At 40.6% G+C, this 9,460-nt stretch overlaps 1 long non-coding RNA gene across 1 annotated transcript; it reads right to left on the bottom strand.

Moving 5' to 3' along the window:
* Positions 1–590: 590 nt before the first annotated feature.
* On the bottom strand, positions 591–9,454 carry LOC109370887. Its single transcript, XR_002121407.1, has 2 exons — positions 9,216–9,454; positions 591–1,632 (listed from the first exon to the last, which is right to left on the bottom strand). It is a non-coding gene; the product is annotated as an uncharacterized LOC109370887 (long non-coding RNA).
* Positions 9,455–9,460: the final 6 nt, after the last annotated feature.

The following is a 9,460-nucleotide window of genomic DNA, read 5'->3' as shown; positions in this document are numbered from 1 at the left end:
TTTTGGGTCTGCTCACCACCATAATTCATTTCTTACATACAGCCACTGATTTGTATAAACGTATACAAAACTTCCTATCTGTATTCCTTTATAACAGCGTGACAGAAGTTTTGCTTCACTGGTTATGAATAGCTTTGGAAATATTAACAGTGCCCAACTCCACTGTCACCAGAACAAAGAATTCAGTGAAATTCCACTGCTTATGCTATTAATAGATTTGTGAGAGTTGTTGTATCAATTGTACTAGTTTTGATGAGGTATGAGAGTGTAGAAAAAAAAGTCTGTATTGTTCTTTTAACCAGAAGAGCAGACACCTCTTGCCACAGACAACCAGTAGCCCAAATATGTTTAGACAGATAAAATTTTATGAGATTTTTCAGCCCAGTAACATAAAGCCTTCTGATTTTGGTAGTCTTTCCCATATCACAGACTACAATTGCAATTGTGTTTTGAAGTCGTTAGTTGCTGCAATGCCACGAGAAAAAAGTGTTCATAATGCAGCAAGAAAAACTGCCATTGCATTATCAGACTGTGATGGGGTGTGATGGGGTCCTTGAAGGTAAATACAAATACAAGTGAAAACAGAAGAGTTCAGATTTCAGATACTCAGAATAAGACTTTAATTCCACATAAGGAGAAAGATAAGTTTGTGTTTAGGAACTGTTTTGAATTTGAACATTTCTAATTGATCTTATACAATAGTAATTCAGCAGAATTAAACAAAGAGGATTAATTTTAATTTTAATTGCAAACTTAATTACATCTGTGAGACTGTAACTTGAGTCCATTCAAGTCTGACATCTGCATTCATATTGTCTCTGAAAAATGCCTGCTGAAGAATTTGATGACAGAAGTGCAGGATCACCTGCAAGATGTTTTGAAGGATGATGTTATCAAAACTTCTGTGAAACAGCCTCTCATTGCATGCAAGCCATTGCCTGAATATTAAACATGTTTTTTACTTCAGTTGCCTTTAGTTACCAGGCATATCACTTGCTGTACCCAAATTCCTGCTATAGCCTTTGAGATCCTCTGGGCTGCACACAGAATTTCCAGTGTTTCTGTGAAGATGTTATCTTTAACTCTTCCAGGTTGAGATGGGAATCTCCTAAGGACAAAGTACTGCTGGACTCTCAATGCAAGGAACTTACAAGAGACTTCTCTTTACAACAAATCAGCCACAGCGGACTTCTGGCACTCCACTTCCAGCCTCAGCCAGAAATACAAGAAGAACAGGATCGCTTTCTTCTTTGATTTCAATGTCTGTTTCCTGTACAAGCTGGAAATAGGACATACCATAACAACTGTCAAAACGTTTCAGCACCTTGAGTAAGGTTTGATTTGAGATGGCTCCTGGAAGCAGCAAGGGCTTGGAGAAGTCAATATAAGGGGCCTCCAGCAGAGCCTGGGCTGAGGAATCCTGCTGGCTACCCAGGGAGAGGCAGAGTAGAGCTGCTGAAAGAGGAGGAGAGGAAGAACGAGTTTCTCCACAGGTGAAGAGGGCAACTCCAGACAAATTTCTGAGGAGAGAGGCAGCTTGCTGGCACGAGGTAGAGATACTCCTCAGGTCTGGGAGAGACATACAGGAGAGACCTGTCCTCTGCTGAGGGAGCCACGAGGAAAGGCTTCAACCTGCAAAGCAGGGGATAAAAAACAAGGCAGGGAATATTAAAAGACATGTCAGTGTTTGTCAGGATAGCTGGGCCCAAGTGGGAAGGCAGCTAGAGACCCGAAGATAGCATTTCATAAGAGTGACTGATGGGAGAGGAAAACCTAATCTGTAGTGTTTAGGGTAAAAGTGACAGAGAAGAGGGAACAGGCGTAGGTCTGGGAGAAAGAAGGATACAATAAGGATAAATATGACATCTACACTGAGAAGGAGTGGAAGAAAATCAATTATGGTCCATTGAGTGAGGCACAGTAAAGTTCCTGTTGTGCCATGTGCTGCCAACACAGCGCTGGGATAGCGAACACAAGTGTGCAAGTGAATGGAGAGTGATCATATGCATTATTCAACAGGAAAGCTTTGTTTTTAATATATTTCTGTGCCTACCTCATGAGAAAAGTGTGAAAATCTTTGGGGACCTGTGTTTTGTGGTTTTTGTTATTTACAAAAGTATTTTGAGAGAGCAAGGCTTAGGAAAGGAGCAAGCTGCTTGAACGCAGACTTAATGTTGAGACAAGGTAATGGTCTCCACCCCCGAGTATTTTCATCTTGCAAAATCTCAACAACTTTGTCAAGCCTTTCAAAAACACAGAGAACTCATACGAATTTCATCTTTTCTGTCCTGACTGGATGGTTAAGAGGTTACTTTGCATAAGGCCCTCAAAAATATTAGAGTTGATGTTATTTACCAAGAAACTATTTAAAAAAAAACTCAAACAGATAAATATTTAATAAGTAAAATACAAGGGATTTTTGCTGCACTAATGATAGATATACTTAATAATTTCAAGAAGCACTATGACTCATGCACTGCCACTGTTTTGAAACAATTCCACTGCAGCCTTTTCTGAGTACCTGTCAATATAGAGAAATACAATTTTAGTCTGTCAAGTCTCTAGCCACACTGCCCAAGTAACAGAATCTGAAGGCAGGGACTAGGAGAATGAAGAATCACTCACTATAGAGAAGGACAGGTTCAAGACTATCTGAGGAATCTAAAGGTGCACAAGCCATGGGACCTGATGAGATGCAAAAGGAAAAACAGCTCCCATTTTTAAAATGGGCCTGAGAGATGGGCTCTTAGGAACTTCATGAAGTTCAACAATGTCAAGTGCAAGGTCCTGAACATGGGTTGGGGTGATCCCTAGCAAAAGTAAAGGCTGGGTGGAGAATGGATTGGGAGTAGCCCTGAGGAGAACATGGGCGTGCTGGTTGATAAGAAGCTCAACACGAGCTGACACCCATATGCCCAGAAAGCCAACCACATCCTGGGCTGCACCAAAAAGAAGAGTGCCCAGCAGGTCAAGGGAGGCTACTGTCCCTCCACTCCACACTTATGGGACCCCACCTGGAGTACTGTGTTCAGCTCTGGGTCCCCCAACCTAAGGACAACGAGCTGTTGGAGCAATTCCAGAGGAGGGCCGTGAGAATGATCAGAGGACTGGTGCACCTCTCCTATGAAGACATGCTGAGAGAGTTTATGCAGCCTGGAAAAGGCTCTGAGGAGATCATATACCAGCCTTCCATTATCTAAAAAGGGTCTACGGAAAAACAGGAGAGGGACATTTTACAAGGGCAGGTAGTGATAGGACAAGACATAAGGGTAAGGGCTTTAAACTGAGAGGGTAGACTTAGAATAGACAAGAGAAAGAACTTACTCACTACGGGCATGGTGAGGCACTGGAACAGGTTGCTCAGAGCTGTGGATGCTCCATCCCTGGAGATGTTCCAAGTCAGGCTGGATGGGGCTTTGGGCAACCTGATCTGGTGTATGCTATGGGGGTTGGAACTAGATGATCCCTAAGATCCCTTCAAATCCATTCAAATCAAACCACCCCATGGTTTTTTGAACTGTCATTCATATATCTCATCTTCCCAAATAGCCACATTGTTAAAAATCTAGCTCTCAGTATTCTGCAACCAATGTGCTTCCCTGACCTGCTTTAACCCTACATTTCTCACTACAAATCCATTTAATGAAATGTTAGAACATGGACCTAGCATGCTTTAAGAAGTGACTTTGAGATCACTGTTTGATATGGGTTGTACCATATTGCTGAGATATTCAGGTGTCTGGTGGAAGCCAGGACATGGGGAACATTCTTGAGGGAGTTAAAATACTGGTAAGGAAGATGGGTCTGAACTGAACTGCCAGAGACTCCTGGTTGAAACCTGAAACCCTAACAGAAAAATACGAAACACACTGCTTTGCTTCTTACAACAAATTGGTAAGTTCCTATGTCCAGGAAAGATGCATTCTTGCAGTACACAACAAGTCCCATGTAGAGATGCAATGGCTGTTTTGCTAGCTTTGATATTAGAGACAATCCAGCCATGGTAATATGGTAGGTAAGATAAATTGTCCTCTTGAAGAGTGGGATAAATTAGCTGCAGTACAGTGCCGTATTAATGCACTTAGACTACAACCAATATGTGAGCAAAATTGTTCAGAGCAGGCTTTTAGACACTGGAACAGAAGGATGTGCAATTTATTTTTCACACTGCTTGCGTAACTCTCTTGGGTTAGAAATGTGCAGTAACTGTTGATTTCCACCTCTACTTCACAGCCATTTTTTGGTCATATTTTTCTTTAAATTCTCCAGAGTTCACTGTAAAAAGGCAATGTACTATGCATTTTCTGTGCATAGTTCTGTGTAATATACCTTTCTTTATATTTCCCCTTTCATCTGATCATTGCTGCTACAGTGCTCCAAGCATTGTTTTTCATTTGGGGTACAGCAATTTGCAACATTTGTTTGAGAAATACCTTTCGTTGGGATACGAGTGGTGGTATGTAAGATAAATTATACTCTCACTTAGAAATTCTTTCTCAGTTCTCCGTATTTTTTTTTTTTTTTTGACTGTTTCTTTTTCTGAAGGTGCTGGCTTCTTTGGCTAAGATGGAACCAAAAGCTTAATTTAGAATTTTTTTTCTTGTGTTATTTCAGGGGATATTAAAATAGATTTCTCTGCTATAAGTGTCTGTTTAATCCAGTTTTCTAGCTAAAGGCTTTTATGATGGCAGTCACATACTGTTTGAGACACCTTCTGAGACCATGAAGTGATCCCAAACCATACACAGAGTGAACTTCTGGCAACAGTGTGGCTGTAGGGTGTGGGTCAAAGTGGCTTTCGCATTTGTTTTGCTAGCTGCTGAGATGTTTTAATGACAATCCTACATGCATCTGTTTGCAGAAAACTCAATATAGGATTTTTTAGATATCCGTTTTGCTTAATTTAGCTACTGTAATTATCACACAGACTAGGATGCTGCACTGCAGAAAAGTTTCAGAATCAGTTTCAGGACAGAAAGACAGGGTTATTTGTGGGTTTTGCACTTTCTCAGTCCAAACTTCTCTGGTATCATTTCCCCTGTGATGGAGATTTTGTAATGGGAAATTTCATTTATCTAAATGGAAAGTGAGCCTAACTATAATTTGATAATCTACAATTAGCAAAAGTGCAAAAATAAACTTTAAAAATTATTTGTACACGTCAACAAATGAATTAGTTTAACATTTCTTGAGATCCTGGAAGAGAACTGAAGTTTCTGTACTTCTGTGACTGACAGCCAGTTGGTTTGATGGGGCTTTTCTTATGCAAACTCTGTCACTGACAGTCTTTAAGAAATTCTTGAGATTCATTTGCTGTTCCATTCCCACCGTAGTGGATACCTGGGTTCATAAAACTGTCTGCTATGTAATAATTTCTGCTATGTAAGATAAAACCACTATTGTGGAAAATCCATTGTAAAATAGGATTCTGAGAAGTACTAATGAATCTCTTGCCAAGCTGCTTAAATCATAATGATTTTGTCACAAGAACATCATATGTTTATAATCTTGTTATGATAGCGAAGCCTTATCCAGCTGTTTTTTGTAATACTTTTGTAGCCAGTTTAAAGCCATCTGCTGCACTTATTGTCAGGTATACAAGATTTAAAGCAGAGGTTCACAAATTGTTGTTGTTGTTGTGACTGCACATGCAGCTTCAGCAACCTCATGGTATTTTCTCAGTATATGGTAACAGAGCTGAAATGCAATCGTGTCATTATTTATTTGTACACAGTGATTACATGTGATGTTTCTGACAGCCACATGTGAGAACTGCTGTTCTGTTTTGCTTTCTCTTACCATTTAAATACCAAACACTGGAGAAATGTTGAATTGATCTCCATATAAACCAAAGATTGGGTCACAACTTTCTTCTCGATGCCATAACTTTTCCTCTTATTTTACGAAGTCCAAGTTTTCAATTCTATTAAGTATATATAGAAACGTATGACTTTTATCTCCTGCTTGCTTAGTAGAAAGCTTGCATTTGGAGTTTTGTCATATTATGGATCAGTGATATATGGATTAAAAAGATTTGTGTTAAAGTTTCATCTGTATTTTGATGCTTGTTACTTAAAGGTTTTGATTTGCTAAGCATACAGTTTTCTTTGTAACTCTGTGTAATGATTAGATTGCTGCAATATTTAGAGGCAGCTACCAAGATCAAGGCTGCATTACATTAAACTCTGAAAAACACATAAGAGAAGCCCCTTCTTTGCAGCTGAAACAAACATAAAATTCCACAGGGACTGGGGAGGGACAGAAACACCTTTCCTGACTGACTGAAATACTTTTTTTTGGCAGAATGATTTGTTCAAGGTCACAAAAGAATTTAACTTTTGTACTGGTGTGCAGGTGGAAAAGAAACATGGAGGATGTTTCATCTGCACTTTCATGTATGTTTTCTTTACTCGTTTCCTACGGAAATAAGTCTTCAGTGGCAAAATGTTTGTGCCTTTCCCTCTTCTTCTCCATCCGTAACTTTTGGATTCACTATCGATACTAAATTGGAAGAGGAATAAAAGTCTTAAATACAATTGTCTTCCTACAAATGCTTTGAAAGCAGATGCCAGGATGAGGAAAGAAGGAAGTGTTTGAGCATACTTTCCAGTGTAAAGCTGCAGCCCATATTCAAATTCACCACATGAAAAGCTTCTCTAATGTCAGGTCGCCCATCTTCCTACTTCACTGCACTACCATTCATGCTGCACACACTGTCTTTCAGTCCCACAGGGAAGTAGCACTCCTGGGGAGCAACCCTAGCATAGACCAGAAGCTGCTTTTCTGCAGTTTCAGGGCTGGCACCCTACAAGCCAATGTAGACAGATCCATCTGCAGTTTACCTGGGGATGGGGGTCATTCCTTGGTGCAGAACATAAGGGAAGCATAGACTTAATCAAAGCAGAACTTGCACTTTCCAAACAAAAGATAGTGATCATTGGAAGGTCAGACATAACTGTTCTGATGATTGAGGAATTATTTCTTTAACGACAATGTTGTTCTTGAATACATATGGTAGGGAGGAGGAAGAATTCCTTGGGGAGGGCTTTGGAAATGTTTCCCTCAAACTGTAAATCATTGGATTGTTTCTTTTTAAGAAAAATTGGTGCATCTTGCATCTTTGATTTTATGCTAATTTTCTTTCATATGGTCTGTTTCTGTTAGAGCCTAGACTGTAGATCTGCGGTATGTCATGATGAGCAGCATGTAGATTAGTGCCATGTGTTAAAGTTGGAAAGTTTCTTCACTTCTTTTGCTTGGTTTGTGGCAGCTTGTATTAAATAGCTTCCCCCTGTACCCTCCCCTTTTTCTCAGCTGTGTGGTTAGGAGCTGCTTTATTGCTTGCGTATCCTGTGGCAGTGTTTAATATTAGTTAGATGTTTGGCCTTATGTACCTCCCTGAGATCTCTGTTGATTTTCATTGGTGGGAATTTCCTGGGTGCTCACATCTTTCTTTTGAATCTTCTCTCCAGATATGTATATTTTGTGTCCATACAAACATTACCGCGTAAGGCTGTGCCGTGTAATTTCTTTAATTACAAATCTATCTGGCTGTTGTCGAAGTCTTTTGTCCAAACACCTTGCTGTCAGCTCAAGCACAAATACCAAACATGGCTGACCATTAACTTCATGTCATTTATCACTACTCTCAAGGAATTCCATCTTGCTATTCCTAACTGAAGTTGTATTTATTATAAACACGGATTGAGGGCTTTTTTTTGTTTTTTTGTTTTTTTTTTTAAATTGTAATATGCTACTGAAATCAGGACTGTTAGGTACTTTCAAACAGGTGCTTATTTTCATTGCCAGGAACAAAAACAGCTGGGTGCTTTGCAAGTATTAAGAAAGAAATCAGGAAATATTCGAGCATTATAACGATTGTTTAATGAAAATTGAAAAATAGGAATATTTTAATTCAGAGTTGTCAAGTCCAGTCTCTTGTTTTCCCATCTAACTATTCTATTGCTCATTCATTAATGGAAATCTTCCAATTTTCAACCTCAGCATAAGCAGTTTATGCCTATTTGTTCTTTTTATTTTTCTTCACTGCTGCTGATTATGTGTTCTTATAATTAAAAATATAAATCTAACCATTTCCAGATGAATTTTGCTAGACTAAATCAGGTTATTTTCATATGACAGACTTTTAATTCCTCTGATCATTCCAATAATGCTTCCATACTTTTTTTGTTAGAAGGGTAATTTAAACTGTTGACTAGAATCGTACCTAATATTCCAGGATAGATCTCACCATGGCTTCCTATCACAGCACAACCACTCTTCCTGTTGCTGAAAGTTCTAAGTGTAATGTATCTAAGGTCGCACACCTCATGCCTGCTCCATGCTGGTTGCTAACAAGCCTGCCACAATTGACTGGTTTTCTTTTGAGGCATACGTTGGCGAGCTCTCTGCTTCTTTGATTGTTTTAATTGTGTTCCTGTCATTTCTTGCAGCTAGCGTTACATGACTGGAGGCACTCTGGCCAGGCCATATGGTATGAAAGATTTTAGGCTTGCCTCCAGATATTAGTGATGGGGCTTGTGTATTCCAGCCACTTTTTGGAAGAGGTGGAGTGTGAATGCTGTCTGTATCTAATACTGTCTGTTAACAGCATATATGGGGCAAAGCTGTTTGTCCTTGGCCCAAAATGTTTATCCATTTTGGTGCTGCAAGAGCCCAGTCTCCATAAAATAGTAAGAAAAGTACTTAAATCTGTTTCAGGCTGCAGTACCACATATTCTTCTCCAGGCTGCTTTGCTGCTTTCAGCAGCTCCTGTTCTGCCCCTCTGGCCACTGCTGCAACCATTAAGCCAGCACTACGTGCTATTTTATGTTTTAGTCTAGAGTAATTGTATGCTCTGCTCCAGCACTGTCCCATAACCCAGAATGGGTTGGAATGGAAATGGTGACAAAGGGTCTTCACTTAGCTGGGGAGGAGAGGTAATGGGGAAGGGATGGCGGGAGGCCCTCAGCAGCCCTAGACACAGAGCTGGGCTCCCCACTGCCCACAGCCCTGACCAGCAGCAGGAGTGATGCTATGTGTGTCCTCAGCAGGGCTGCCTAAATGCGACCAAACCTTCAGCAGTGTTTGCGTGTGGCTTTGTAGGTGTGAGCAGTAGGTTAATGCTGTAATTCCTTTATGTGAATTAGATGTATCGCGTCAAATATTTTCCACGGGTGTGTGTTTTTAACAGATGCGCATTTTCTATTCTTACCTCAGTGAAGCAGTAAGCCAGCAATGACACAGGCCTAGAATAAGGTGCACGTGTGGGTCCCGCGGCTCGCAGGCAGCGAGACGAGACCTCGGCATTACCTGAGAGGGCCGGGACCGAGAGCTCTCCCGAGTGCCGCACCGCAGCCCCACACCCCAGCACCACGAAAACCATTTGCCAACACACGACTACGGCCCGGGCAGCGCTCGGACAACAAAATGGCTGTGGCCGCGCCAGAGGCGCTCCCC

The sequence above is a fragment of the Meleagris gallopavo genome, chromosome 1, assembly GCF_000146605.3.
Source record: "Meleagris gallopavo isolate NT-WF06-2002-E0010 breed Aviagen turkey brand Nicholas breeding stock chromosome 1, Turkey_5.1, whole genome shotgun sequence".
Classification (NCBI taxonomy): domain Eukaryota; kingdom Metazoa; phylum Chordata; class Aves; order Galliformes; family Phasianidae; genus Meleagris; species Meleagris gallopavo.
The sequence above is the reverse complement of the archived record's forward strand: the minus strand, read 5'-3'. Positions and strand labels throughout refer to the sequence as shown.